This window comes from Salvelinus fontinalis, chromosome 29 (assembly GCF_029448725.1).
Source record: "Salvelinus fontinalis isolate EN_2023a chromosome 29, ASM2944872v1, whole genome shotgun sequence".
In the NCBI taxonomy this organism is placed as follows: Eukaryota; Metazoa; Chordata; class Actinopteri; order Salmoniformes; family Salmonidae; genus Salvelinus; species Salvelinus fontinalis.
In genome coordinates, this window is record NC_074693.1 from 20,646,449 (window position 1) to 20,656,109 (window position 9,661).

At 42.4% G+C, this 9,661-nt stretch overlaps 1 non-coding gene across 1 annotated transcript; it reads left to right on the forward strand.

Annotated features, from left to right (window-relative positions):
* Positions 1–5,729: 5,729 nt before the first annotated feature.
* trnaa-ugc (transfer RNA alanine (anticodon UGC)) lies at positions 5,730–5,802 on the forward strand. Its single transcript has one exon. It is a non-coding gene; the product is annotated as a tRNA-Ala (tRNA).
* The last annotated feature ends 3,859 nt before the right edge of the window (positions 5,803–9,661 follow it).

The following is a 9,661-nucleotide window of genomic DNA, read 5'->3' on the forward strand; positions in this document are numbered from 1 at the left end:
AGTGTGACAGAGGCTACCTGGAACGCTCCAAGCATCATCCATACGCCAAACATTCTGAGTTACCAAGTCACCAAGGTCACTGTGATTACATGTCAGTATCTTCCGTCATACGATTAGCTAGCTGTGTTAGCAGTACTGAGCATACTGATCAGCTCCCCAGACTGTCGACTGTGCTGAGCTACTGCGGGTCTCACCATGTGTCTGCTAACACAAGGTGTGTAAGGGTCTATATGGATACAGTACCCGAATGTGTGAAACACTGAGTGAATAAATTAATCTAATGTGTGCAAGCACAATATCTAATGTGAAGTAGTCCAACTGGGTGCTACAAGTCTGTGTGATGCTTCAATGTGTGTTATTCCCCACCACATTATATGGAGCTCCAGAATGACACAGCAGAGAACTAACCCAGTTAATGGTCAGTTCTGGTTAAATAGAACCACATTCAGTAGCAAGCAGCACTGGAGAATGTACAGCTAACCCAAAGCAACCTTTCTGGCAAATACAGTAGTGAAGGGTCTTTTGGCACATTTAGTGAAACATTTGATGGAAGCTTACAAGACAGACCTACATCTCTCCATCACTATGCCCAGGGTCTGTTAACTAAGATGTTTTGGGGGTGTTAGTGTCAGGATCCTCAGATGCTAGAAGTCTGAGCTCAGAAAGAGTGTTCCCTTCAGTCAAACTTCGTGTTCTGTATGTGGGCCTCTCCCCGGTGAAGGGAAAAGATTTGACTGGGGCCGTGCCACCTGTAAAGATGGTCCTGAACTCTTTCATTGATCTGAACCTTTTAGAAATTCTTCTTCAGCTTCTTCTACGCCACCCGTCCCTTTCCTTCCGTCCTCACTGACAACATCTCTCTGTCTATCTGTCAGAGGACTCAAGGAGTGAGGAGCATGGAGGTGCAGAGGTATCTTAAAGGTTAGGCCTCGTCTCTGATACATGAACCAAACTCATTGGATCTCCCCTTCATTCATGCCGCCTTCTACTTTACAATCCCCTTTCCACCCCCCCAAAATGAGCATTTCCCACAGCCAGCCTTGGATAATATACCTCTTTCCTCTGTGCTCGTTGTTAAAGTCAGATTATACATATATATTGTGCCACTCTGAGGCTCTGCTTGCACAGCAGAATGGAGAGAGGGAAGCCTGCAGCACTCAGAAATGCCTGTGTCCTCATGCCACAATATCAAACGCTATCCATTATTCATCCGATTCCATTTAAACGTGTCCCCATCAGAAGCGTGCATTGATTGCCATGCCAGCCACCACTGCTAAACTTCAGGTAATTATGGCGAATGGGGAATCTGAGAGAGATCCGGTTTCACAGAGCTGCTGTTATTTTGGGTGTTTTATGTCATTGTCTCCCCTGAGTGCCACTGATTGTACGATAGAGATTAACATTTGAAGGCATTATCCATTCCCTAATTATAATTACGGGGAGAAGGGAGAGAGTCAGATAAGAAGCTATGAAGTGGAAAATCCCTTTTCCTCTATAAAAACAGAAGAGCTCTGGCACAGGGAGAATATCAAGGTGTATGCAGAAAGATATTCATGTGTTTATGACTGTCAGTAAATTCATTGAATTTGTTGAATCCATGAAAGAAAAGCCTTAGCTACCTAAAACGGATTTCATGAGTCGTGCCTCAGCGTTTCTTTTGCTGGAACCTTCACTGCTTTTGTAGTAGAATGGGCTTCTATGGGCCCACAATGATGAATTGTACCTGAGTGCTTTGGTTACCATAGTAACGCTTTATCCCCATTATGGTCGGGAAAGGGCAAAGAAAAAAATTCGGTTTTAGACACCTCTGGATAAATGGAAAAAAATCCCCTCTATTCAAAAGGAAAGCCTTTGTATGACACCTTGGGTCATGACACTGGCTATACATTTAATACAGCAACACATTCATCTGGTTAGTAATTTTTTACCCGGTCTTGAACTAAACACATCTATGCACAGACAGTGTATTGTTAATTAGTGTTTGTCTGGATCCACAGCAGTGAATGCCTCCCAGCAGCCCAGAGGCAGAGCTAGAGGAAGCAAGGGGGGGTATAGAAAGGTTTACTGTGGTAAGTGAGCCCATGAGCCTAGCAGTAGCACCACCAGCCATGTTTCACCTCACTTGTACCGCCCAGACAAAACTCATGGGGGTTAGCTAGCACTACGAAACAGGGAGGCCATGGAAAGGGAGTGTGTACAAAACAGGGAGGCCATGGAAAGGGAGTGTGTGTTATATATATGCCATTTAGCTTTTATCCAAAGCGACTTACAGTCATGCAAGCATACATTTTACGTATGGATGGTCCCAGGAATTGAACCCACTATCCTGGCATTGCAAGCGCCATGTTCTACCAAACAAGCTACAGAAGACCCCCATTCTCAATTTAAATCACACATCTGCATTTCCATTTCCTAATATTCCCTCAACACAAAAAAGCCAGATGGTCTTTCAGGGAAGGAGTGTGTGTTTCAGGGAAGGAGTGTGTGTTTCAGGGAAGGAGTGTGTGTTTCAGGGAAGGAGTGTGTGTTTCAGGGAAGGAGTGTGTGTTTCAGGGAAAGAAAGTGTGTATTTCAGACAAGCCCTGAAACCTCTTTGCAAAAGCCATGACAATGTTTTCATTAACTCACCCAGTGTAAATCAGCAGGTTCCCCCTCTGTTCCCCCTAGTTCCTGCATGGTCAGCTGTTCAGAGTGCACAGTACCTCAGCCTGCCAGGAAACACTGCTCAGCTTTTGTCATAGGGTGTGTCTATTATAGCACACAAGTTTTGACAGGGCCCGGTTTCCCAAAAGACATCTTAAGGCTAAGTTAATCGTTAGAACCTTCATATAAATCTCCAAGCCTTTACCCAAAACCATCATTATTAAGGGATCGTACCATTCTTTTCAATTTTTGCCTAAAATGACATACCCAAATCTGACTGCCTGTAGCTCAGGACCTGAAGCAAGGATATGCATATTATTGATACCATTTGAAAGGAAACATTTTGAAGTTTGTGGAAATGTGAAATTAATGTAAGTGAATATAACACATTAGATCTGGTAAACGATAATACAAACAAAAAAAACATGTTTTTTTCCCCCCTTCATCATCTTTGAATTGTTGCCGAATTGGTGCCGAATTGGGCAATTGATACATTTTCAAGTACATAACTATAGAGAACATACAAAAATGATATGGTAATATAAAATGTAAGTTTACACACTCCCAGGAATGTCCTACATGATGGATCATTAGCTTATACACTAACTTTCACACATCTAGATGGTAGGGTGGGTGTGGAGCCAGACACAGCAGGGGTTCAAACTGTAGAAACCAGTTCCTACATTTCAATATAAAAATAGATCTGATCAAACAAAATAACACTACATTTTATCTCTGGGACCCTCAGGATGACAAATCAGAGCAAGATTACTGAATGTAAGTACATTATTTACTTTCAAAGGTGAATGTATCAAATCAGTTGCCATGATAAAAGTTTTTTGTTGTTGTGCACACTCCTCAAACAATACCATGGTATTGTTTCACTGTTATAGCTACTGTAAATTGGACAGTGCAGTTAGATTAACATTAATTTAAGTTTTCTGCCCATATAAGACATGTCTATGTCCTGGAAAATGTTATTGTTACTTACAATACCATGCTAATCACATTAGCGCACGTTAGCTCAACCGTCCCGGTGGAGGGACACCGATCCCGTAGAGGATTTATTAACGTTGCACTTGAAAACGCTTGAAATATTAATCCAGCCTCAGACCACTCGTAGAAATGCTAAGTGTGTCGTTAGATCCTTTTTTTCTCTCCCGCGTCACTTCATACACAGAAGATCTTCATTAAACATAGAATCACATGATTTATCCGTCTCTCTGTTACCAGCGATAACTTCAGAACAAAGTTTATTACAAATACAAAAGTTACCAATGTCTTTGCAATTGATACAAACAAGCGACGTATGCAGAGCTGGATCAGTGCTGGATTCACAATTGAAATCTCTGCATTGAGTCAAAACAAAAATACAGTAAATCAGAGTCAATCCAGGTATACAGTGGCGAGCAAATCTAAATGACTGCATTAAAATATAAAGTATAAACAGTAGGCTATAAGCCTATTTCAAAAGTATTGAAATACATTTAATGTTCAATAAATGTGTTCTATTTTTCTGCTTGTAGGCTACTGTATTTAATGTGTCTCAATATATTTCATCATGTGTAGCCTAACATGTGCATAATGATGCGCCAAATCTGTGATTTTTTATTTATTATATATTTGTATTAAATAGGCTTATTTTTTATTGGGTAAGCAGTAGAATAAGCTGCCTCAATATTTGCAGCCATAGGTGGTAATAGAGAATCTCTCTAGGAGCTGATCCGTCGTCAGTATTGTGAAATGATTCTAACGTTAAGGAAAGATTTGAATGGAGAAAGCTGATCCAGAGCAGCGCTCCCTGTTTTTCCCGATCCTATCAGTATGGACACATGCTCCAACGACACACTTTGCGACCATTCTCTCTTTGTGGTGTTTTGGGAAAAGCATGTTCCATCTTCAGCCGTTGTAAGATTAAAACAATCGTAAGCCTAAATTTCATCGCAATGGGGAAACCGGGCCCAAGGCCCGAAGGGAATATGCACTATACAGTATGGAATAGTCAGCGCCATTTGGGAGTCATCCTCCCTCTCTGCACCTATTTCCCTTCAGGAGGGAACCTACTGTCTCACTCGTCTCTCCCGTGGGTTCCAGTCCCCTGGATGGGGTTATCGAAAAGGGGCAGGCAGTGTCTCAATGGCCAGTGGGTGGTGTGGAGGGAGTGGAGGGAGGGAAGCCGTAGAGGCAATGTAGTTAATCAAGTAGACAGCTGCTTCACTCGTCATGTTCTCCTGCACACACTCCGGCCATCACTTCATTATACTGCCCAGCCAGTGTGGGCGTGTGGGATGACTGATCTGTTACAACTGTGACTACCTACTGTTATGTCAGAGTACTACTCAGTGTTATATTAAAACGCAACATGAAACAATCCCGGTATTTTTGTGCATTCAAATGGCCATCGATAAAATGCAATGGTGTTCATTGTCCGTATCTTACGCCTGCCCATACCATAACCCCACCGCCACCATGGGGCACTCTGTTCACAACGTTGCCATTAGCAAACTGATGCCATACACCCACATGACGCCATACACATGACACCATCTGCCCGGTACAGTTGAAACCGGGATTTATCCGTGAAAAGCACACTTTTCCAGCAAGCCAGTGGCCATCGAAGGTGGGCATTTGTCCGCTGAAGTCAGTTACGACGTCAAACTTCAGTCAGGTCAAGACCTTGGTGAGGACGACAAGCACACACATGAGCTTCCATGAGACGGTTTCTGACAGTTTGTGCAGAAATTCTTTGGATGTGCAAAACCACAGTTTCATCAGCTGTCCGGGTGGCTGGTCTCAGAAAATCCTGCATGTTAAGAAGCCGGATGTGGAGGTCCTGGGCTGGCATGGTTACACGTGGTCTGCGGTTGTGAGGCCGGTTGGACGTACTGCCAAAGTCTCTAAAACGAAGTTGCTTATGGTAGAGAAATTTACATTCAATTCTCTGGCAACTGCTCTGGTGGATATTCCTGTATTCAGCATGCCAATTGCACACTCCCTCAAAACTTGAGACATCTGTGGCATTGTTTTGTGTGACTGGCCTTTTATTGTTCCCAGCTCAAGGTGCACCTGTGTAATGATCATGCTGGTCCCGTGTGGCTCAGTTGGTAGAGCATGGCGCTTGCAACGCCAGGGTTGTGGGTTCAATTCCCACGGGGGGAACAGGGTTCAATTCCCATGGGGGGACCAGGATGAATATGTATGTACTTTCCAATTTGTAAGTCGCTCTGGATAAGAGCGTCTGCTAAATGACTTAAAATGTAAATGTAAAAAAATGTTTAATCAGCTTCTTGGTATGCCACAACTGTCAGGTGAATGGATTATCTTGGCAAAGGATAAATGCTCAAGAACAGGGATGTAAACAAATGTGTGCACAACATTTGAGAAAAATAAGCTTTTTGTGGGTATGGCACATTTCTGGGATCTTTTATTTCAACTCATGAAACATGGAACCAACACTTTTAATGGTGTCCTGTTGCTGTTGGGCATGTTGGACATGGTTTGAGTTGAATAATCATTATTGCAATATGATTGAGAATGAAGTAGAAGTTTGGTAGTTCAGGGATGAGTTTATTGGTTTATTTATTCCTTATTGTTTTTATTATTCCTTTTGAAATCCACATCACACTGAAAATCAGATATGTCCCTACAGTACTATCTTCAACAATATATTGAAAAACTTGCCAAAGAAATGTTTTTATTTAAGTGATAAGAGAAGCCGGTGTTTGGAGGATATATTGGCCCTGGTGTTAGGCCCGAGACAATGTTGTTCTGTCCTTGAGCTGTTCTTGTCTATTAATGTTCTGTTTATGTCATGTTTCATGTTTGATGTGGACCCCAGGATGAGTAGCTGCTGCTTTTGCAATAGTTAATGGGGATCCTAATAAAATACCAAATACCAAACCGTGCCAATATATCCTCAAAACACCGTCTTCAAGGGCATTATAACTTTTATACAACGGGTTACCAACATATTCAAAAAATGGTTGACATATTTTCATGAACTTTATGTTGATGAATTTATTCATACAATTTCATCCTTTCAAAAGATATAGTCCCAACACAAATCTAGGGTTGCTACCCAAGCCAGCTAGTCTTTTGTTCTATCGGTTCGGTTGCCTGAGACGCAACCCAGTCGTTCAGTCTTTTTGTTCTATGTCTACAGTATGGACGCAACCTTGCTTGCTAGCTAGCCAACTACGACTAATTTACAGTCACGTCAAGCAGTGCAACCAGAATAACAACAAAGTAGCTTAGTTTGCATTTGTTTAAGCTGTTTTCTAGTGAAATGTATTTGGATACCTCCATAACAATGCGCTAATGATGCGAGACTTCGCCTGGCCTAGAAAATGGGCTCTCTCGTCAGGACACTGTTGTTCAGAGGAGCTTGCCAACAACACAGCTAACATAATCACTTCAAACTGGAAAGACCGCAATCTTCGATTCGTTTGACAGCTGATTCATGATTTCGACTGGCTGAGAAACGCTGCCTGCCTGTCTGTCTGACTCGTTCCGACTCCCGACACGTTCATTACTATGCGACAGCTGGAGATGGAATATGAATATTGAAACAATGTTGCATATGTCGGAGAGACAGACAGCAAGGTTTATACAAATCTCTGCTGTTGAAAATTAAATGTTAGTCTAAAAGAAATGTGAGATAATGTCTAGATGCTTTTTATAGTGGAACTCAAGTTCATAAACTGCCTGGCTGGGCTGATGAGACAGTGGAAACGCAGTCAGATGGATCAGAGTAAACAGGCATTTTAACGTTATAGATTTACCCGGTGGTAACTTGTGGAATAGACACCGGCTGGAATGCAGTTTTAACCAATCAGCATTCGGGATTATACCCACCCGTTGTATATTCATGTTTATATTTGTCAATATTCATTAATGTATGTACAAAACGTTTATGAAATCAAAATACTACTCATTTTACAGAACAAGCGGTAAAGCATCAAATGACACAATTTTTTTATTTGTTGCACCTACATATAAAACACTATGGCCTGTGTGAGGCCAAAATGTCCTAAATATGCCAACTTTGATGAATTATTTCTCAAATATGCTTTTAGATACAATCTGTCAACAATCCTTCCTCCAAAGGACTATTCTATGAATTACATTTCGTGAACATCACAAAAAAATCATGTTTTTTATTGTCTGGGTTTCGTGAGGAATCACTCAATACCTAATGCTCACAGCTGGCTGTCCAATTAGCTTTGGGTTGCTACAACATTTTTGCGTTGCTTAGTAATCTCAGCTAATTTCGCCGCAAATTATAATACATTATTCATTATATGTGTCATCAAGGAAAGCTTGTCAGAGACAAATACTTTAATCAAACAAAATTAAAAAAGGAAGACAAATTATAATGGCACATTATGTAAAAAAGAAGTGTCTCCACAGATGTTTTGAACAACAAAATGACCCCCCTGCTACTAATTATAGCCATCAGTAAAGATGGAGCTCTATAACACTAATGACTAGAAAGAAAAACACTGGCCATTGGAGGACACACACTCATCCAGCTGTATATCTGGGAAGCCAGTTACTTTCCTTATAATGTGTTGTCATAAAGCTTACGTAATGCAATCATTAACATTTAGGTTGTGTCTTGAGATGGGTTTTTTTTCTGCAGAAATAGTATCAACATTCAGTTGATGGCATAAACTGTATGTGACATGCAATGAAACATCTGCATTTGCATGCTGAAGACAGTGCTAAGGAATTTGATTTCGACTTCCTCATCAACAACTGTCATAAACAGAGTTGACAGAACTCTGCTGGTTTGTCGGTCCTCTGTCTGACCGTGGTCTCTTCCACTGAGACGGCCACTGTTCTCGGTCTTCTGTCCAGATGGATAATTTCCTGATCCTGCCAGTCCAGTCAACACGCTGAGACATTTCTTAGTCTCCTTTTTTTATCATTGTCCAGCTCCTTTCTTCTGTGTCAGGATTACCAGCAATTCCCCTAGCACGTTCTTCACGCTACACGCCACAATTCTGCATGCCATGGAGAGAGAGAATTGGAGCACTCCGGTTCACTGTGCCCTCAATCCGCTGCCATGATCATCCATCTTTGTCGACTGGGCTGGATCCCCTGCCAAACCCTCTAGATCATCCCAGCCGGGAATGCTCTCCTCCTGAGCCGATTCTCCTCCTGTGAAGGAGAGGCTTTCCACCTCCGGCTCCCAGCGCTCGGCATCCAGCAACCAGCTTTGTCCTATCAGGGAGCAGCTGGAAAAAGAGCAACAGGGATGAGGGCTATCCTCCTTCCTCATTTCATGTCTCACCGCCTAAGACCCTTTTCTCCCTCAAATCCAATTACCGAGCTGTCCGTCCGCCCCCCCCCCCCCCCCCGTAGAGTGGAGGGGGAAAAATTTGCCTCCTGATGAATTCTTCACCTAACTTTTCAATGTTTCTGGAAGTAACTTCTCAGTCTAATAAGGAAATCACAGCAGGTGTCACATAAGATTAAGGGGGAAATATAATAATGTATATTGGTGAAATGTATTTTTATCGAATGATACATTGATAACAGAATTGAAGGCTATTTAGAATCGGCTTGGGGAAGAGGCGTTGCAGTGAAGAGTAGAACCTGCCTCATCATGAATGTCTGATTGTAACATTTTGCTTGCTGGCGGTGACAAGGATAAAGTGAAAAATACAGAAAGAGAGAGGGAAAGAGGAGGGGGCATAATGAGTCTCGGCCTGTCTCTCTCTTTCTCTCCCTTTCCCACTTCACCAAGGGGGACCTAAATCCTGACCCAGATACTCCTTCCTCCCTCCCTCAACTTCCCTGCTCTGCTCTGATCATGGGCATCATCCAAGCAACACTCTAGGTGAGCCCTTGATAAGAGCCAACAAACCAGCATGAACCCAACTGGGAACAAACCACCATGAACCCAGCTGGGAACAAACCACCATGAACCCAGCTGGGAACAAACCACCATGAACCCAACTGGGAACAAACCACCATGAACCCAGCTGGGAACAAACCACCATGAACCCAACTG